Here is a 23,706-nt window from a genome sequence, read left to right as displayed (position 1 = left end):
TTGCATATATCAGGAACATTATACAGACAAAAAATGTAGAGAATCATGCCTAGAATACGCCTACAAAATTTCAAGTCTCCAGTACTGATAGTTTTTGTAAAATCTTAAATTTAAAATATTATCGATTTTACAGTAGTAAGAAAATAGCGGAGCTGACTCATCCGGAAGATTTGTAGCCTTTTATGCTGTATATTTTAAGGTACCTTCATGATAAAGAGATTTTGCATTTCATATCAGCTAATATTGTGAGAATGGCTGAAGAGTGTGGGTATGTTGTTGCAGTGCTCCTCATATTTTTTTTTTAAAAAAAAACACAAAAATATAGCAGATTTGCATAAATTGAATTATAGGTTTGTTTGATTTAATATACAGAATTTTTTAATATTCATATTAAACATATTTACTCACACACACACACACACACACACACACACACACACACACACACATACACACACACACACACATACACACATATACACAAAGCACACTGCTGAACCCAACTAATATTTTTTATTAAGCATAGAATTTTGATTTGAATCCCAAGAAATTTTATATAAATACCAAAGCCAAAAATATTAACACTCATACATACATACATACATACATACATACACACACTAAATATACAAATCACACTGCTGAACCCAACTGATATTTTTTATTAAGCATAGAATTTTGATTTGGATCCCAGGAAATTGTATATAATAAACAACAACAAAAATGCCAAATCAAAAACATTGTAATCAATGCAATAAGAATATATCCAGCCCCAATTGGGCTAAGCACCAAAGAAATTGTAATCCAGACAAATACAGAACTCCCACAAAAATATGCCCTAAATGCCATAGAAAATATAGCATGGAATATTTCACATATAAACATAAAGGTACTTGCTCTGCACAGTCATCAACATTGCCCCCACAACCATCTACATCTGGTCTGAAAAGGAAGCATGAAACACCTGTTAATGCTGGACCAGCAAAGCAGCCACGCTATGAACCCATCCATAGCAGTTTTAATGGCCAATTAAGGGATCACCGTTTTGTATCAGAGCCAAGATGTGGTATTAAGAATTTTTTGAACAGTATAAATTCTGATGTGCAGGCAATTCTAAATGCACAAAATGGCTCTTATAAGCTGTCCCTCAAATTGTTTACACAATATAAGAAGCCAAATGGCACAAAATTTACACAGCCCCACATAACAGAAACTGTACCTGTATATTCAAATGCAAATTCAGAGAAAATAATAAGCAGTTTAATAGATCAATTAAATATTAAACACTCTGAATTTGCAGCAAAAGAGTCTGGATGGAGCCTATGCGGTTCTCCACACAAGTTATATGTTAATATTTCTGAATTCAGCCCATTACAAGGATCTACATATTTGCCATTACCTGCCAATATTAAAAACAAAAGAGCCGTGGTCAATATTGAAAATACCGACCAGAAATGCTTTTTGTGGTGTATTTTAGCTGCTTTGTATCCAGTTTTAAGGAATCCTCAGAGAATAACTTATTATAAACAGCATGAACATATTTTTAATGAGGCAATGGAGGGTTTAGAATATCCAATGTCTGTTCAGAATGTTGATAAATTTGAAAAAAAGGCCAGGCACATCAATGGCAGACAATTATCTATTAATGTATTTACTTGTTCTACTGGCCGTGACAATTGCTTGATAGCACCTCTCAGAATCAGTACATTTGATGATGATTCTGCTGTTCCGATTGATCTGCTCTTAATTGAAGGGGATGGCACATATCATTACACTCTGATACATAATCTTGAAGCTTTAGTGAGAACACAACTAGACAAATCCAATACAATATTCAAGTTGTGCAGAAGATGTTTAACTGTATTTTATGGTCAAAAAATGGTGAAAGGGGTTCGGGAAGAGAATGCAGAAATTGCCAAAAACAAGTTAATTGAGCATCTGAAATACTGTGGCAACTATAAACCTGTTCTTATGGTGATGCCAATGCCAAGTGAAAATGCAAAATTCAATAAGTTTGAAGCCTTGTTGGAACACCCAGCATATATAGTCTGTGATTTTGAATCAAATCTCAAACCTCTTGCATTCTGTAGCCCAGATCCTGATGAATCTTCAATTACACCATATCAATTACATGAACCTTCCAGCTTTTATTATGTGATTGTACAGGATGGTGTTGTTTGTAAAGAATATTTATACATGGGAGCAGATGCCATCAAAAAATTTGCACATAGAATAGAAAATGAGTGCCGTGACATAGCATCTAATGTCTTATTAAAATCAAAACCCATGTTGCCTTTAACAGAGAAACAGATTGAAGATTTCAACAATGCAGAAAAATGCCCGGTATGTGATTCTGAATTTTCAGATACAAATATCAAGGTTCATCACCATCCTCATACAGATGGTAAATTCTTAATGGCCATGTGTAATAGCTGCAATATTCAGATCCAGAGACCAAAATTTGTCCCTATATTTTGCCATGGTGCATCCAATTATGATTTTCATCATTTGATCAGGTACGAGGGGTTTGACAAGCAGAATTTAAATATTTTAGCAGAAAATGATGAGAAATATATTGCTATTAGCAAAATAATTAAAGTTAATGGTGTTCCTACTCACATAAGATTTCTTGATTCTTACAGAATTTTATCGGCTAGCCTGGCTACACTGGCCACTCAATTATCTGATGATCAATTCAAAATCACATGTTCTTTGTTTCCAAATCAGGACCTGAAATTAATAAGGCGGAAGGGGGTATATCCATATGATTATGTTACAGATTTTTCTAAATTTGATGAGTGTTCTCTGCCACCACAACAAGAGTTTTACAGCAAAATCAGAGGATCTGGAATCACTGATGATGATTATCACCATGCCCAGTTGATGTGGAACAATTTAAAATGCCAGACATTTGGTGATTATCACATGGCATATTTAAAACTTGATGTGACCCTCTTAGCTGATATACTGCAGGCATTCAGAAAATCTTCCATGAAAAATTATGAACTGGATCCAATATATTTTTACAGTGCCCCGGGCTTAGCATGGTCTGCAATGTTTTTAAATACTAAAATGCAATTGGATCTGTCCAAGATCAAGATATGTATCTGTTTATGGAACAAAGTATTAGAGGAGGCATGGTGCAATGCTCTCAGAGATATGCCAGAGCAAATAACAAATATAATCCTGATTATGATCCTGCACGGCCATCAAATTATATATTGTATGTGGATGCAAACAGCCTGTATGGTTATGCTATGATGAAAAAACTGCCATATGCAGGGCTTGAGTGGGTTGAAGATTTCAATATTGAAGATCTTAAGGACTTTGATGACAGTAACTGTGGCCTCTTCTTAGAAGTTGATCTGACAATTCCTGATGATTTACACAACACATTTTCTGATCTGCCCCCAATTCCCGAGGTTAAGTGCTCACCTGGCTCTAAACAGAAGAAATTGATGATGACTCTGGAGCCGAAACAGGATTATGTCATATATTACAAAAACCTCCAGTTCCTGATGCATCATGGTGTTCAAGTGACCAAAGTTGGAAAAGTTTTGAGGTTCAGGCACTCAACATGGTTGAAGCCATATATTGATACAAACACAGATCTTCGAACATCTGCAATGAGCCTATTTGATAAATCTTTGTTTAAATTGATGGTCAATTCTGTGTATGGCAAAACAATTGAAAATGTCAGAAAACATACTGATGTTAAAATAATTACTGACCCCAGCCTGAGCAAAAAATTGGTTGCAAAGCCTAATTTCAATTACAGAAGAATTTATGATGAAAATATGGCACTTTTCAACATGAAAAAAACAAAGATCAAGTTTGATAAGCCTATTTATGTAGGGGCTGTGATATTGGAATTGGCCAAATTACACATGTTAAAATTGTATTATGACGTGTTGAAACCTTTTTATGGTGATCGTGTAAAATTGATGTACATGGACACAGATAGTTTTGTTCTTGATATTCAAACAGAAGATGTTTATCAAGATATGGCACAGCCTGAATTGTTTAAATATTTTGATACCACTGAACATTCAAAAATTCAACCCCACAACAAAAAGGTGCCTGGCAAGTTAAAAGATGAGACACTTGGTGATGTTATTGTGGCATTTGCTGGGTTAAGAGCCAAGATGTACAGTTTTGAAACATGTAGTGGTGTTGTTGCCAAAAAGGCCAAGGGCATTGGCAAAGTGACTGTAGACAAAGAGCTTGAATTTGAGGACTACAAAAATTGTCTGAAATCATGTAGCACAATCAGAACATCAGAATCCAGAACTCAGAGTGTGGATCACTTATTGACTAGCAATAATGTAAGAAAAGTGGCTCTGGACCTACATGATGATAAGAGATGTATTTTATCATGTGGCATACATACTCTACCATGGGGGCATTGTGATTTGAAAAATGGCAATCAATGCCCAATTACAGATCATGATTTGAAATAAATAAACATGCCTAAGAATTTATTTGGGTTCAAAAAACAAGCTATTATGGATCTGCCAACACCACAACCCTCTTCTGATATGATATCTAAACTAAGTGCTTTCTTAATTATTCATCTGAACAGCATACTTACAGATGTTGATGATGAAACGGGTAAAACATTGTACATATTTAACAATAATTTAAATCATTACCAATTACCTGTAGGTGGTCAATTGCAATTTATTACAACCCCTGAGGGTGATGCCAAGATTTCAATAGGGAGAAATATTTATAGAATTAAGCACTCAAACATGATTTCTGGCACTGTATATAGTGTTTCTGATGGTGACTGCTTATATATTGAGGTCCCTGGGTCATATGACAAGCTTATACCCTTTTTTATAGAATTAAGAATCAGATATTCAATAATAAATAACCACTAAAACAAAAATGCCTAATGATATATTTGGCCATACAAGACATGAAGATCACAGTGATGAGATTCTGATGCTTGATGTCAGAGTCAAGAAATTAAGAAGTGATTTACAAGCTTTACAAACCACACTCAATGCCGGTCTTCAATTAGAAATTACAAATTTACAATCACAATGCATGGACCCTCTTCTTAAAATTGACTCAGAACTTAAATTATTGCTTCAGAAATATACTGATTTGGCCACATTAGATAATTTTCAAAATTTAGAAGAAGCTGTAGCAGCTCTTCAAGCCAAATTTAAGAGCCAGGCTAACAACTCTGAGCAATTGAAACAACAATTGGAGGAACAGATTAATAATGTCCAGGCACAGCTCCAAACAATTGTCAAAAGCATAAAATCACAAGAAGATTTTGATCTAGTGATTTCCACTCTAAAAGAACAGATTCAATCACTCCAAATACCTAATCTGGACCCCTTGAACAATGCCATAGCCAAGGTTAAAGAAAAAATTGAGACACTTGAAAATTTTATGAACAATTTGCCATCTTCTGATGCTTTGAGTGCAATAACTCGGAGTGTTGCAAATATCAAGCTGCAACTTGAAACATATGAAGATTTTGGAAAAATTCAAAGTACCATAACCCATTTTGAGGGTACAATAGCAGCAGTGCAAAGTGATTTGACAAATATACAAGAATCTCTGGAATCCCGCCTGCCCGGTATTGTAGACACACTTGTCAATGTCCAGGAACAGATCACAAAGCTTGAAAACCTCAACACTGAATCTGAGCTATCTCATTTTCATCACTTGATCGATGATATCCAAACAAAACTTGAAATTTTACAACAATCAACACCCTCTCAGGCTGATATAGCCCTGCTCCAAGATGCTATGCAAAATGTGGCTGATGCTTCTGAATTAAACAATGTGAAATTGGCACTTGAATCTTTGCAAAATACTGTATCAAATCTGCCTACATCACAGGAACTTAAAAATATTAAGAGGGCAGTGAATAGGATATTGAAATCAGAAGATATCAAGAATATACAGACAGAGATCAAACAACTCACTCAGACAGTGGCCACTCTACCAACTAATCAACATATTAATGAACTGCATACCCTGTTTGAGGATATCAGAAGACAGGTCCATGATCTTACTGCTCAAAATTCAAAATTGGCAGTTATTGAAAATTTGCAACAAATTGTAGCTAATATCAAGCAACAGCTAGGGACCATGGAATCCAATCAAGCAAATGCTTTGTCTGTTTTTGCCACCCAGCTTCAAGAGATTGTGCAACAATACAAGAAACTTGTTGTGGACATAAAGATCAAGCCAGGCCATGATGATGTTGTTAGGACTATCAATGAGCACCTTGAATCTGTAACAAGCAGATTGCTTACAGCAGAAAAGGAAATAACAGGCATAATCGAGAATCCAAAACATACAGTAATTCTTGAATTGTACAGCATCCCCAACAAAGAATATGATTCTCCATTTACACCAGGTGGCAAAATATATATGCTGTCCCCTGCACAATTTTATTACCAGTTTTTTGTTGGAGGCGCACTGAGACCAATCAAGATCAAATATTGGCTACAACCACAGGCACATCACTACCCCACCTTATCAATAACAAATACTGACAACAAAGTAAAAATCACCAGTGTAGAGTTAGAGGATTTTACAGATCCCAATACATTAGAAACATCTTATGCTGAAGATGATGGCTCTCTGTAATTTAAAATACAAATAGGGGACAAATTATATTTAGAAAATCCTGTAGTATCAGCTGCTGAACACCCCATAGTTGCAATATTCTTGTTTTCATATTATGTCTAGAGAAATTATTGTTGATGAATTACACAGACAAGCCAGACATAATTATAAGAGACTGCCAGTAGTTACAAAAGGCATAGATGATTTATGGCAGAGCGACTTGATTGAAATGACAAGTGGACAGTTGAAAAACTTAGACAAAATCAACAAGGGCTACAAGTATCTACTCACTGTAATAGACACATTTTCAAAATTTGCCTGGGCTGTGCCACTCAAATTCAAGACTGGAAAATGTGTTACAGAAGCCATCAGGACAATCATCAATCAGAGTCGAAGATCACCCCGCTATTTGCAAACAGATAATGGCAAAGAATTTTATAATTCAGTGTTTCAACAATTTATTAAAAGCCAGGGAATAAAACATTACTCGAGTTACAGTGATCTCAAAGCCTCAATTGTAGAGAGATTCAACAAAACCCTAAAAAATCTTATGTATAAACAATTTACCCTGCAAGGTAATTATAAATGGATTAATATTCTTCCAGAACTTCTACATAAATATAACAACTCGGTTCATTCCACAATCAACATGAAACCCTCTGAAGTAACTTCATCTGATGAGCAAAAATTGATCAGGACTGTTTATTATCCTAGATACCAGCCAACAACAAGAAAAGCCAAATACAGGGTGGGTGATCAAGTAAGAATCAGCAAATATAAGCACTTATTCAAAAGAGGCTTTACAAGAAACTGGAGCACCGAATTATTTACAGTGGTTCAAGTTAAACCTGGGACCCTTAACACATATATAATAAAAGACCAGCGAGGAGAAATTCTCAAAGGTAGATTCTATGAAGAAGAACTCAGCAAAACTAAACAGCCTGACACATATCTCATAGAAAAAATCATCCGCAGAAAAGGCAACAAGTTATTTGTCAAATGGCTAGGACTTCCAGAACACAGCTGGATCGATGCAGACAAAGTGATAATATGAGCACCTGGGATGTTATAAAAAGGCTGCCAAAACCTGAACAGCAGATTAAGAGAAATGGCAAGTTGCTGCCTGAAAATATTAGATGTCTTATTGTTGGGCCATCAGCTTGTGGTAAAACTACACTAATGGTTGATAATTTTTTATTGGCACCCAACTGGTTAGACTGGAAAAACAGGCACTTGTATGTCTTTTCTAAGAGCTTGGAACAATTAAAATATCAGCAGCTGATGAAACTATATGATGGATTGGATATTGCCACTTTTGTACCAGATGTTAAGCCACTTCATGAATGTCTCGATAATTCTGTTGTTGTGTTTGATGACATTATACTGGATAATCAAAGCAAGGTTAGAAATTTCTTTACACAGGGCCGACACAAAAACATTGATTGCTTCTACCTGGCACAGACTTTTTCAAAAATACCGAAGCAGCTCATCCGAGACAACAGCAATTTTATATGTGTGTTTCATCAAGATCATACCAACCTCAAACACATACATAATGAATATGTAGGTGGGGACTTGAGCTACAATGATTTTTCCAAGTTTTGCAGTGGGTGCTGGAACCAGGACAGTTATGGGTTTGTCACAATTGATATGACAAGAACACCCAATAGTGGCAAATATAGAAATAAAATCAACAATTTTCTAGACATTGAAACATATATAAATAAACATAAAAAGGCCAATTATTGATGATCTTAAATTAAAAGATTATCTTGTAAAAAGATTTAAGGGATGGAAATCACAGAACCGAGGAATTTATGAACAACACAAACAAACAGAACAGCCTATAATTGATGCTATTAGTGAATTAGGTAAAAATATCAAAACTGTTACAGAGCAAAATCAAAATTTGATCACAGAGCTTGTACCTATAGCTGCAAGGAACATATTAGATTATCCAATCACCCCACTTTCCAGTATTCATACACCTAGTCCTATTGCTCCTCGAAGAATTGAAGCTACTCAGGATCCTATTGAATTGGGTCTTCTTGCTCAAAAATATTTAAGCACACCTAAAGACAACAAAGACGAGGTCTTTGGCTTATATGCTGACACAGAGAGTGATGGTAGCATCATACATAGAATTGGCAATTTCAGAGTAACATTTATGGGAGATGATATAATTGTATATTCAGAATCTCATCTTGGACAAAGAGGTGGTTTTGTTAAGTATCTCGGAACACCTGGATTGTGGGAACTGATAACTAGGAAAAGGCCTGGCAGCTATACAGATCAAGATTATGAGCATTACAAAGAAATATTAATAAAATCAGAAGCCCTATACTAGAACAATGATCCCACACAAATAAGAGTCAAGTCTAGCAGTGGAGCAAAATACAACAATTTAATCAAGCCCATATGGTCACAAATTAAAACAGGCAGTGGAATCAAACAATACAACACCCTGCCTAAAGAATTTGTGTGGGTTGATGATGTCAGGAAACTTGTAGATAGGTTATTGGTGATAGCTGGGGAGGAAAATGCTGGCAACCACAATTTTTACAATGAAAAGGTTGGAATTATGGACATGATAAGCACAAAATTGTCTAATTTTATAGTGAATGACACTAAGGGGATTGGATATCTTATAAAAATTATTAATACTCTACCACCTAAATTTTGGAATATTTCTGAGGGCCGGGGGTTGGTTAATGACATTATAAACAAGCTACCATTTGAACTACACATTCCAGGCTATCAGTATTGTGGTCCAGGCACAAAATTGGACCATAGATTAAACAGAGGTGATCCTGGTGTTAATCCTTTAGATGCTGCTTGTAGAGACCATGACATAGCATACAACACACATTCTGATCTTGACAAGAGACATGTTGCAGACAAGAAATTAGAAGAGGCTGCATTTGGTAGATTTGTAAGCAAAGATGCTTCTTTGAGTGAAAAAATAGCAGCATTAGGAACCACCATAGCTATGAACACCAAACAAAAACTGGGGTGGGGGCTGTGAATATGTATATAATAAACCTACAATGAAGGCCAAGGGTGTTATGTATCAAATACCTTATGCAGGTCTTAAATCTCTTAAAACTATTCATAGTCTTTTAACCAAAAAGCAGCGGAAGAAAAAAAGCTCTTGTATTGCAAAGGGCCATGGTATGAAATTGTTGCTTAGTACCCCCCAATTAAAAAAATTACAACAATCCAGGAAAAAATCACATGTGGGGGGATTTATATTTACTATCCCTGCCATCTTAGCTGCTCTCGGGGCTGTTGGGAGCTTGGCTGGGGGATCAGCCGCCATAGCATAAACAGTAATAGATGCCAAAAAGAATAAGGCAGAATTAGATGAATTGAAGCGCCATAACCTGGCCATTGAGAAACAAGGCAAAGGTGTTAAGAGAGCCATGAATAAGTTTGAAAAAAACAAGAGCCGCTTACAAACCAAGATATTGAAGCTTTAATCAAGCCACTGGGCATCAAAAATTTTAGAGGTGTGTACATGTCTGATTCTTTGCCAGAGCAACCACTCAACAAAGAGTGTGGCATTGTTAATTTGGATAAGTACAAAAATCAGGGCACTCACTGGATTTGTTATCTTAAATATTTAAAAGATGAGGCATTTGTGTTTGATTCATTTGGAGGTGTTCCACCTGAAAATTTAATAAAATATCTAAAATCAGCTAATCTTTATTACAATAATGCCCGTGTTCAAAATTTCAAAGATGTTAATTGTGGACATTTGTGTTTATCTGTTCTTAGATATATGTCTCAAATAAATAAACCATCAATTGAAGATTTTCAAAAAGCCTTGTGGTATCTGAAACATCATGGGGGTATTCCACCTCACCAGCCAAAATTCAATATTGAAACTCAAATTACATGATGACATAGTGTATCCCAAAACAATAGCTCTCAGAGCATTTTATGGCATGTACTTGATCCCTAATATTACACACCACAACAACAAAATTGCAGTAGGGGATCAAAAAATTGTCATCACTCCAGGGCAATATAATCTATCTACTCTAAATGCTCAATTACCCAGAGGTATAGTGTTAACTCAAAATTCTGTCACTCACAGAGTAGAGATTGTATCTGCTACAGAGACAGTGGATCTGGGTACTATAGGAGAGCTGTTAGGCTTTGAGAACAACACAAAACTTGAACCAGCCATCAAACACACTGCTATTAATATACCTAAATTCTTAGCCATAGAGACTCTGAATATTCACTGTAATGTGGCCGAGGGTATGATCACCAAATCAAATGGCATAGGCACTCACAAACAAACTGGCATCATTGCAACATTTAAACCTAATTCTGAATTTATGGAGCCAATCATCTACACTCCATCCCCAACATTATATTTTCCTGTGTGCCATAATAGAATAGATAATATTGAATTGATGGTCACTAATGAAAAAGAAGAATTAGTTGATTTTGCTGGAGCCACAACAACTGCAATCATAGAGATTAATATTTAAATAAAAATACATACAAAAAAAAATGGAAAATATTGAGAGTTATGAGCTACAATCATTCCCCCCAAACAGGAGGACATTTGCAAATTTAAATCAACCCAACACAGAGATTGAGGTTGATCTTGATGTAGGGGATGGCTTTATACACCCTAACAGAGCAGATCTATACATCAAATTTGATGTTGTAAAGCTCGATGGAACAGATTATCCGGCAAATTCAAATATACGATTGGTAGACAATTTTGTGCCGCATCTGTTCTCTGAAATTGAGATCAGAAAGCATGGTGTTGTTATAAACAGAGTGGATTATCCCGGCATTACCTCCACAGCTTTGGCCACACTAAAATTATCCAAAACCGAGGCTTCTTACTACAAAATAGGTGGATTTGAGGCTGGTAATAAAATTATATCCAAGAGCCACACAGTGCTGTTCCCTATGCGCCTGTTGCCAGGATTCTTCTCAGATTACAAAGATATTATGTGGAAGGGTGGTTTAAGAATCATATTTAGAAGAGCTGCCAATGATAATAATGCTTTGATGAGGTACAGCACATTAAACTCTACAGGGGAAGCTTTGCCCAATACCCTACCTGATGAAGGCAAATGCATTATTCAGACTATGGAGCTAAGAATCCCAGTTGTTGAATATGAAGCCAGTTATGCTCTTAAATACAAAGCAGATATAATAAAAAATCCACAGATTCTTCTACAATTTTATACATATCAATGTGTACAGAAGCCCGCATCTGGTACTTATTATGAGTTTGATGCTACAAATTCATTCTCCAGTATACAATACGACATGCCTGATTTTGTGGTGGTATTGTTTCAGACTGGAAGACACAATAATCAGGAAAAAAATTCAAGTAGATTTGATAACTGCAACATCAAGAACATATATCTTAAAAATGGCAGAAATGAGGTATTCCCTAGAGAAAATTATAATTTAGACATTTCCAAGGATGATTTTCTTAAATTATATGAAGCATTTACAGCATACAAAAGGGTCACTACTGGCAATACTGACATGTATTACACACCAGATGAATTCAAAGCACAGAGACCCATGTTTGTCATGAACACTTCAAAAAGGAAACAAGTTGTGGTTAATGACAGGACAAACATTCAAATTATCTGTGAATTCCATGAGGCATTACCTGATGACACCATATGTAGTGTTATTCTCATAGGTGAAAAATCATATGTTTATGATGTAAGAAATGAGAGAGTCACAGAGCAATTCTAGAAGAATTATATTATCTTAATACTAGATATACAAGTTGAGCCTGGTGCCCAATTGAACTTAAACCGGAAGTAAATATGTGTGTGTGTGTGTGTGTGTGTGTGTGTGTGTGGGTGTGTGTGGGTACGCAGATATATTCTTCTTAGGACCGGCGTATCTTTAAACACCTTTCTTAATGGGACCAAAAAAAATGTTGGGACTTTTTGCCGGTCCCAATAAGGAAAAGGCATTTCGAGACTCCTGAGACCCCTTGAGACCTGTACGCGAAGTATTTCGAAGGTACCAAAAAGTTCATATTTGTTGGATTAGTGTTTATGTCGCTGTGTTACACTCTGCCACCTGCTGGTGAAACCTGGTACCTTCAAGGCTGTGTAAAACTGTGGTGTTTAATCGCATCCCTTGGTACCGTGAAGTGTGGGTGTGTAAAATCTTGGATCTATTTCGCATGTATTGGTACCGAACATCCCAGGGGGTTGAGAGGCGAGGAAAGGTACGTGCAAATGCCGACGGGGTTCCCCTCTCGCCTGGCCGTCTTGTTGCTTCCGAGCTGTCAATGTTGCCAACTTAAAACTTTGGAACCAAATCTGTTCTTCTATTATACTTTATTCCTATACTCGAACAATACTCTACAAATGTGACTTTTGTATGTCCCATAACAAATTATCAGTTGGTTTTAATATAACACTAGTAAATGCACTATAAATGCATTTCTAAAGCACATTTTCTTCCATTGCCAAGAAACAAATAGCAGAGCTTTCAGACTTTATTGGTAACATCTCGTTACTTGTTTCGGTCATGCTGAAGAAAAATTAATTGATAACGAAATAATACTATTTTTTAAAAAAAAAAAAATAAGAATGGAGATTTCTGTTCAAAAGTGACAATCGACGGGGCAATAGGGGTGGGGGGGTTATATCGAAATGACAAGTGACACAAGTACCTTGGTGTATATGCAAGTCTTCTCATATCCGCCAACAACAGACCAAGACGACATGATGCATAACATTCATGGAACTTTCAGACCGAAGTGGAAGGCGACAAGTGACACGTATCGCTTTGAGACAATTGCAACACTAATGAATTCAACATTTCGAAACAAAGCAATGTGACAAGTTGCACGTCTCGCTTATTGCTTCCGTGTTGCACAGAATGGGCAGTTTTCTAAATATCGTGAATTATGTCGCATCGGTCTGGTGTTCGGGCTTTCGCATTTTAATGATTTCTGATAGACTAAAGTGGTCCGTGTGTCTTGTAACTTGTCACTTCGATGTGAACCTTAATTGTCACTTGCCGCCGTTTTGTGATACTTGTTCCCTGTAGCTTCGGTTTGAAGTCTCTCCGTAAGAAACCATTCAACGCATGGGCACGACCCCAGACGTGAGAAATACGGCAACGCTCATTGCGAGAAACACGTAAGCGAACATGATGTTTGTCGTGTCGCATTGGTTCGAAAACGACGCACGGGTCCCGGGTTCGAATCCTGGCCTGGGCATAGATGTTTGTGAGTGTTTATTCATCAATTTCATCATGTCATCAGTCATCCCCATCTTCGCAAATTAGTCAAAAGTGGCATAAAAAGCGAAGTAAAATATAGCAAAATAGCATTGGTTCGAATGTTTCATTTATATTTTATCGAATATTTCATATATATAAACGCTCATATTTAGAATAACAGTGTGTACAAACTAAGGGGTTCATACCGAAGTAACAAGCAACACGCACCTCTTAAGAATATAAGCAAGCATTCAGTGCAGCTGCACTACCAGAAGACGCCACCAGATTAGAACGACGCGTTGCATCGCGACATGTGCACCTTGTCATGTCACTTCGAAACGTCACATATACTTTTGAGTGTTTGTTTCCAAGTTATATGCTTCCCTTCTCACTTTGGTCTGGAAGCTCCCTAAACTCGTACAGGATTCGAACACAGAATCCACAGTGTAGAGACGGAGACAAGTGTTCATACGTCTAAAAGCTAAGTGCTTGGTCTGAGTCCTTAACTTCAATGTAGTTCTTTTTCTAAGGACCGTGTTTGGCAACACTGTTGTTTTATGCGATCCACCTCTGCGGCCACTGCGCCGTGCATGAGTTTTTTTGCTACGTTGCCACACTTTTTGGCGTCTTCACTTCCCGCCCTCTCTGCTTAAAGTGCGACTTGAAAAGTTGATAAGCTCCTCACCTGACAACGTCGCGGGGGAACACAAGTACGCTCCCCTCTTGCAGAAAAGGATCAACGCGACTTGCTAAGCTGCCCGTTATCACGTTCATCTATCTCTCCATTGCGTATCAGCTTCACAAAGCAGGAAACCCATCATTTCGTATGTTGAAGTTGATACAATTCCATTTAAGTTACATTCTGTGTCCTGCTCTTCTTGTCGTGTTGTTTATGTGCGTGTATTCAAGAGAAAATATAAATAGATAACATACAAATTCTTACGCAGGGATATTCGAATTATTATATGCGTATCATCCTTAATGCACATTCTTACTTACATAAAACAACAGAGAGGACACTGAAATAAGGGCATCTTTGCTAATGTTCTACAACAAACAACTTTGGGGAAAGGGGAAAACCTCGAGTAGAAAACATTGATTTTATTCCTTTATGATAAATAATGCCTGGAAACTACACATGTACTTACCATCTACGATCATAAAGAAAATATTAATTCCATTAATTTTAAAATGACAAGGTAAAAAAAAAAACTATATAAATACTCTTCCCGTTTCTAAACGTAAATAATATGTAGATGTTTATTTGATTGAGATTAAAATAAATTATGTAATAAAATAAAGGGCCAACAAAAAATTCAGTTTTAGTAAAAGGAAGCGTGTTCATTTCCTTAGTGTGGCTTTATTGAGACAATATTTACGAAGTTACACAAACAAGTGTACTTAGGGGAACAGCGAAGCCCTAGGCAGAGGTTATGCCATTAAAATGTGTGTGGGCGAGTGGTACAAAAGGTAAAGTTCTTTCTTGTGCATCTTACGGTGCTACCTTTCAAGCAGAAGATATGGCTCCACACATTCTCGATCACGGCCGTACTGCGGGTGATATTGTCAACAGCACGCTCCGTTGAAGGGATAGTAAAAAATGAAAGCTATGTAGTTAAACTTCCCCTTAAAACGGTATATGCGGTGGAGCCATATAGTGGTTCGGAACCCACTTTAAACTGTGGGTCCAGTCCCGATTAGCGTAACTGTGCATAACGTGGAATTAAAACACCAAATCAATCGATCAATCAATCAATGCGTATATGTTCTCATTCAGTAAATTCGACTCTATTCTAGCTGCCGGCCCTCATGGCGGAGTGGTTCGCACATCGCGCTACGTCACCAGGGGTACCGGGTTGGAATCCCGGCCTGAGCGTGGATGCTTGTGAGTGCCCATTCATCAATTTCATCATATCATCACTCATCCCCATTTTCGCAAATTAGCCAAAAGTGGCACAAAAAGCGAAGTAAAATAAAGCAAATCAATCGATCAATCTATTGCAGCTGACCTTCATGGTGGAAAGGTTAGCACAGCGCATTACGACGCTACTTGGGTGTTCCTTTGTGGGCGTTCTTCATCAATTTCATCGTATCATTACTCATCCCATCGTTTCGTCTAGACAAAAGGGAAAGAAAAGCGACGCTAAATAATAATATTCAAATCAAATCAACTGTATTGTATTTTTTTTTTTTTTACCTTCCGGTCTGCATGAAGGAGTAGCTACGAAGCCAGAAGCCCTAATTTAGAATCCTGAGTAAGGCATAGATATACCATTGTGTTCGTTCTTTCATTTATTTCTGCATTCCACCATTAATGCTCATTAACGATTAACCGAAGAAAAGCAATTCAGATTAACGTTAAAGGCTATACGTTGCATTTTTCTGTCGATTCATTAATGTTTACCATTTCACTATCCTAGGGTATAATTTTAGTTAAGCAACGTAAGGAATATTTACATTCGAGGCAATCCAAGGCATGGGAAGGGATAATAAATTCAAAATACCGTCTTTCGAAGCGTCACATATATTTTATGCAGTTGTGTTTGTACGTTGAGCATTTTATTGTTAGTTGATTTAGTTTATTTAACGTCGCATTTCTACCATTTCTGGCTAATTGCGAGGATGCAAATGAATGTTAGAAATGGATGAAGGGACAAACATATAACGCAAACCCCACAGAGGATTATACTGATTGTGAATCCAAGCGCTAGAACCTCCTCCTTCTGCACAATGCAGTCGAGGTTGTACTACGTGGAAGAGAGGTTGACATGTGGATGTATTGAACATTTTATTGTATTATAATTGTCAGATATACAATGTTACAAAGTAACACACTGTATCTAGGAAACTGTAATATATCAAGAGACAGCCACTCGGGATCACAGGATCATAAAATATTCTGACAGCACTAAACTTAACTCTCCTAAGCAACTAGCATGTTTAATTTTTACAATTAGAATTTTAAACAGTGGCGACGATTAGGGGGAGCGAGGGAGGCTGTTGTCCCCTTATTTATGCCACTTTTGCCCTCACACTATGCTAAATCTTATGCACCAAAGTAAACTGTCTTTGCCCCCCCCCCCCAGTTTTGGAACCCAATCGCCGCCACTGATTCTAATGACAATTCTACGTTGTTAGGTTAGGAGAGGAGATTTAGGGCTCTTAGCAACCAATTTTCGCTTCGTGTGCACGTCGCACTGCACCACGTTCTCCGCTCTCTTGTCACTGCTGTGTGCCGTATTCTATGACATTCTGATATTGTCCTCGGATTTCTTACAACTTTTCTTTCAATCCACGATTTTTATTGCATACAACAATGTGTACAATATTCACGATGACAACATGCCTACTGCTGCATTTGCGAACTGGAAGTAACAAAATGCAACTAATTTTTACTGCTGTAATCTAATTTTGTATTGGTATAATTGTTACTTTCCCTTGCTCGTCCCTACTCTTCGCGGCCTCTTGTCCGGACTTCGAGGCGCCAAGCATTCCTCTCATGCTTGTTTCCCTCTGAACTTCAAATGCTATGGAAGAATAAAGCTTTGAATTCAAAGCATTTAGAAGGAAAACGTTTAAGTAAATTTTGTATGTTATTCTAACGATATTAATATAAATAAATAAACTACATAAACATGTGTAGAATAAGTGAATTATTTTAGATCAACAAGTTACTTTTCCTGGATATTCAGGTAAAGAACTAAAGAGTTGTTGCAAGTCACTACCGTCAACATATTATTCGCCACTCAGTGTTCAGTTTTCTAGCCTATGGCTACACCGAACAACCGATTGGGAATTTTAGGTTTAAAATGAAAGCCTTAACCTCCAAAAGTATCATATTAATATGAATGATTAATCTTAGAAAATTAATAAAACTCTTCAACAAAGTTTTAAACTATATAATTGTAGTTCTAAAACCCTACCGATTAAATTCTATTCTTACACCAATATCCATACTTTGAAACATATTTTTATAGAAAGAAATCACGGCTTTTCAACAACACTTTTAATGTCAGTTAAAATATAATGATATTTTTAATCACTTATTGACGCATAGTCGTAACGTAATTTCCTGAGAAATATGGTGTGAAAAGGTTAATTCCCCCACTTCTAAAGGTTCGACACTGTGGAAGAGTGCGTTGAATGACCGTACACTCCGAGTTCGAGTCCCGTCAGCCTGGACGAGACTGTTTTGTGAGTGTCTCTTCATCCATTTAACATAATCATGATCCATCGTCGTGAATAGTCAAAAGTGGAAGAAAAGCGACGTAAAATAAATATGAAATACTGGCCTGGAAGACGACAAAGCTTCGTATTGTCCATAAACTCCACAAATGAATCTCGCTGTCCATCACCCCTCCCCCCACTTCCCTTTTAAACAGGGGATCATTTGGTGGGGTTATAACTGTACAAATATAAGACATAAAATAGAACAAAGTTGGTTTCAGCGGTGACCAGTTGCACAGCAGCAGCTCCCTCAATGCAGGGAAGGGGGAGGCTAGGGACCTGGAAATGTTTTCTATGCCTTCAAATATTGCATAATATACATACAGATACATATTTTTTTACGCTAACAAACCGGTCTAAATTGTCCGTTTTAACCCTACATTGAGTGAAGTAAATTTCCTCGGTCGGTTCACAATGAGAGCTTTCCTTCATATTGAGTATATATGTTCTAAAATTATACTTTCGCCAGAAGCAAAAGTTTAATGGTGTGTAAAGGGTGTGTCGAATTGTATTGTTCTCTTTGGCGTAGAATTCTCAACCTACGGCTCTATGAATGCACAAATTTTAAACAATATTCACTGTACAACTTCCCTAACTGAATGTAATGTATTCGCTATATGTTATACGTCTAATAATAATAATAATAATAATAAATGCATGTTAACTGAATCAAGTCTTTCTCGGTATTAAGTGCCTTCGATCCCCAATAAATCTTAAATATCGATCTTTATGTGTGAGACGAGAACAAAAAATGCAGCTTTTTGTGTTTTTCAAACTATGCTCACTTCGACATTCTGTAATTAAAAAACTTGTGGTCCAATCGTGACGAAATTTAAATACATAGCTCTACTGGTTAATTTTTAATTGGAGTTCAAACTCGAGTCTCCATAATGTTTAACCCGACTGTAGACAATCATTCGCTCTCAGGCCATATGACCTGAAAGCAGAGAAAACAGGAATGGTATAGTCTCCCTTCTTTCCGTACTTTCAAGCGGCAACCCTTGAATCAGCCAAGAACGGCGTCACCAACCCCCTCCCCTCCCTTTACGTCCCCTAGCACAGAAAGGCTATTCGAGACTGAACCTACAGTCTAAAGTGGAATCCGTACCACTGTACACGTGTCCCCACCGGTATCAAACCCACGACCCCTTGACGCTATCGTTTTCGAATACCACAGCAAAACGTCCTTTTCCTATATAAATTACAGTCAACGGGAAACATTATAGCAGGCAAAATATCCATAGTTTTTCCATTATTTACTTTCCCAGGCAGGGCTTTTTTTAAGAAGCTGTATTATTATTATTTTTATATATTATTTGAAGTAGGGTTACACTTAAGCCTACAGTATTTTTACACGGGAAATCACATTGAGGAACACAGAATTAATTAACATAATGATTAGCAATTTGTCTATTTTCACATTTGCCTTCGATTGTGCGCAGAACACAGGAATTCTGCATTTATCGCAAGTTACACAGGAAGAGCGAGAGAAACCTGCGAAGTGCTTCTACAGATAACATCTAAAGTGGTTTCCCCTCATCCCTTGTCTGCGAGGGCGAGGGACTTAGTGGGCATGGTTGCCACTGCCTCAGAAACAATGCAAGTCGTGTGGGAAGAGAGAGAACTAAGAACGCCCCCTCCCGTGTTCTCTCTGCATTGCTTCACGAAACGTATAACAGAAATATTCTCAATTTAAACTGTGTAAACCAACTTTATGCTTTAATGTTGAAAAAATAACGTTATTTAAAATCAGCGAAGTTAAGCATAAAAGATGAATATCTGGCAACCTTAGATACCGATAGAAGAGAAACAAGATCGCCTGCTTGACAGTAAGGTTGTCCTGTCTCCTGGTTGCAACGTTGCAAATGCAATCTGCAGAAAATGCAAGCTCTTCGAAAAAAAGTTTAGAAAACACCTTTTTTTATAATCAATCGGTCTACAAACCAAAGGCAATAGCAATTGAATAGAATGGTCATATTTCCATACAACAACTTTACTTTTTACTCTACATTTTTTTTGTCTGAGAGCGTACCGGTGGTGGTGGGGGGGGGGGATCTGTATACTCCCCTAATACATGAGCAATATTCAAAGAACTTAAATGCAGTATTCATTCATTCATTCATTCATTCATTCAGTATAGGTTATATACGGGTGACTTACAAAGTACGAAATTACCTTGCATATAATTTTGTTGTGGATTTGTCAAATTTTACATTGTTATAACAATTTTCTTCTGCGATAAACAAGTGCTTAGCTTTCCTTAAGCTGACATTGAATATAAGTCAACTAAGGGGAAAACCGAAATCCTCAGCATTGTACCAACATGTGACACTGGCGACACCACACAAAATTAGATAAACTTCATAATACAACGACCTCGTACTCTAAACCAAACCAATGCAATGCTCAGGTTATAATACCAATAATATGGCTACCGTTCCAAGTATTTTTTTTGTGAAAGTATTGTGGATTGTGTGGATTAGTACGAGGTGAAGGTAACTAATTTGTACCGTCTGGTTAACCACGACGCGGATATGAGAGGACGTGCAGAACGGTAGAAACGGGATGTTTCCTGCAAGTTATCTAAGGTTCTGGTCACATGATCGTCTGCAATAAGTGAGAAATAATTCCAAAGGGCGGAATCACAGCCTGATTTCCTGAAATTGCTGTTCTCTGCTTGCTTTCCTATACTCAATAACATGCAACTCACTATCACTACAATTCACGAATGTTGAAGAAAAGAAGATTTAAATAAGATAAGGCATTTTGCCACCCCAAACTCGTACACCACAAGGTCCTGGCTGAGAAGTTAACTTTAGGTCCAGCGCTGAGTAACTGAACGTAAAACTAAAATTATAGTCAAAATAAATTCATTAAATGAAGGGCTCGGGTGTAAAACATGGTAAGTGACATCTTACCATGTACATCTTACACGTACCATCTTACAAAAATGATCAAAATGTCACAAACAGTTCAATCTGTTCTTTATACTTGATATTTTGTGATTTTCTTGCCACCTGAAGTGAAATGAAGGAAGGTTTTTTCACCGTAACACTGGATTGCTCAATATCCCTCGAAACGATCTCCTCTCAGCGGATGATAGTGCATGAGAACAATTGGGAGTGGAGAGGTCCAAGGGCAAGGTGCAACGGGGGTATCTCCCCAACAATCTCTCTTTCAAACGATCGTTAACAGATCTGCAGCAATAGCAACGTATTCACAATTAAAGTGAAACAAGAAAGTACAATAAATATATGAATGAAACGTAATTGATTTATATTAATAGAAAAACTAAACACAATGTTTCACATCCGTGGCGAAGTGGTTAGCATAGCGTACTACGACACCTTAGGTTCCGGGTTTGAATCCCGGCCTGGGCATGGGTATTTGTGAGTGTACCTTCATCGGTTTCATTGTATATCATAAATTTCAATCTTCGCGATTAGCCAAAAGTGGCAGAAAAGCGAAGAAAAATAAACCAATTCAATCAATCAATCTTTCAGCTGTTCCATAATAAAACAATTTCAACAATTTTGAAACTAATTGACATCTTTAACCACTTAGTAAGGAAATCAGTTTGCTACTTGATGCAAATGTGATATTTATAAATGTAAAAAGATAATTGTTTAAATTTATTTAATAATGTTATTTTTAAATATTTAGTGATTTAGTAATTAGTAATGTTGTATTTAAAATACGTATACATATTAGTGCGCACGTACGTGTAGATTAAGATCTTTGTAAACCTCAACCAGTGATTTCACACCATGTACACGAAGCAAAAAGAAGAACAGTCAGTATTGATTGATTCATTTGGTTTTTTAAGTCCACTTTATGCACAGTAAGGCTAATCAGAACTGGACCTACAGTTTAAGGTGGGATCCGAACCACTATGTGTCTCCACCGGGCATCGAATCCGGTACCCCTTTATTACAAGGCGACGACGAAGAGTCAATATGATGATGTTACACCCATATTCTGCCTACCGTTTCAAAGATAAGGGCCTCCGTAATTGTTTCATGTCCAACGCTGTCGCTTTGTAATCAAAGGATTCCGAGATCGAACTTTCATGCCTGCTTGCGGTAGATTGATCAGAGGCTCGAATCCCACTTTAAACTGTAGGTCCTTCCCGATTAGCCTGCCATGCAAAACGTGGACTCAAAACAAAGTTAAACCACAGATGAATGTGGTTTGACCAAAGTTTTGCTATGACACGTAAGCTATATTAAACGATGAAACAACATTGACCCCCCACCCTTCACTCATCCGTTTTGATTTGTAGTTCGCATGTATTGACTCCAGTTATATCCTTCTTAAGTGGATGATAGACAGATATTACCAACGATGGCAAAAACGAAGTACGTAGTGACTAGCAGCTAATGCAAACGCAATTTTCCGTCCGTAGCTTTTCCGACCGGGGTATGAGACTTCCTGGCGCCATTCTTTACTCCGCTGACGCTTCCAGCAAGGCAGGTCAAGAAGCAAGTTGCACAGAATTAGTTATTGCTTGTGGCGTTCTGAAAGCCCACTGTGGAAAATAAAGGAACCCACCAAAGAGTGTTTTCTTTTTACTTTGTACAGTCAACGGCAAAGAAATGGTAGGCAAATTGTCCTTTGCTATTTTCATTACTTTTTATTCTACATCCTGTGTTGTTTTAAGGAATGACACTATGTTGGTTCGATGCAGGCGTTGTTCTCTGATTATTGACGTCATTATTTCAATTCAGTATCATCACATTGTGTAATACAGACCGAATGAAAATGGTGGTGGACAATTCGTCTATTGTTTCTTTCGCCGCTGAGTGTACAGCAGAACTGTTAAATACATTAAAAAATGATCAGAAAGTACTTTAACTTTAGATCAATTCGTCTTTTCTTTTGAAAAATTCAGCCTGAGGCTATCCAACTACTCTTCTTTAGCCAACACATTTAAAGACGCGAAAAGCATGAAGGTTGTACAAAATTATGTAACGAGATTGCTAATTTGAAGCAAGTATATAAAATATTTTGAGACTCTTTTTAATCAACGCAAAGCAATGTCCATTTTCTGCAACGACCAGTTTATTCGTCCAACAAACTTATGTAAGTTATTTAGATAACTAACCACTTCTACTCGTTCCTTTGGGCCGGCCCCAGAAGGCAGAGTGGTTAGCACATAGCGCTACGACGCCAGAGGTCCCGGGTTCGAATCCTGGCCTGGGCATGGAAGTTTGTGAGTGTGCATTCATCAATTTCATCATGTTATCACTCATCCTCATCTTCGCAAATTAGCCAAGAGTGGCACAAGAAGCGAAGTAAAGTAAAGCAATATAATCAATCAATCGTTCCTTTGGGGCAGGTAGGAGATTCAGTTCAGACGCGATAGAGTAATGTGCAACGGCTTCACCCCTAAATAAAACCGAGACGCAGTGCGATAATATTTTCTTCCGCCCTTCTTTTCCTTAGATGTTCGACTATGCATTATGGCAATTGCCAGTGAGTCACTGATAAATTAAAAACATAAATGTGAAGGATAATGGCAGGTTGACGTGTGAATATACAAAATTATTGCTTAGGAGTATCAAAATGTAAAATCGTCGCGATTAAGAAAACAGGAAGAAAAGCCACGTAAAATATACAGTGCGTTCAATTTAAAATTGAACCCAC

This window comes from Lepisma saccharinum, chromosome 2, assembly GCF_977018435.1.
Source record: "Lepisma saccharinum chromosome 2, izLepSacc3.1, whole genome shotgun sequence".
Lineage (NCBI taxonomy): Eukaryota > Metazoa > Arthropoda > Insecta > Zygentoma > Lepismatidae > Lepisma > Lepisma saccharinum.
This window is presented reverse-complemented; position numbering follows the sequence as displayed.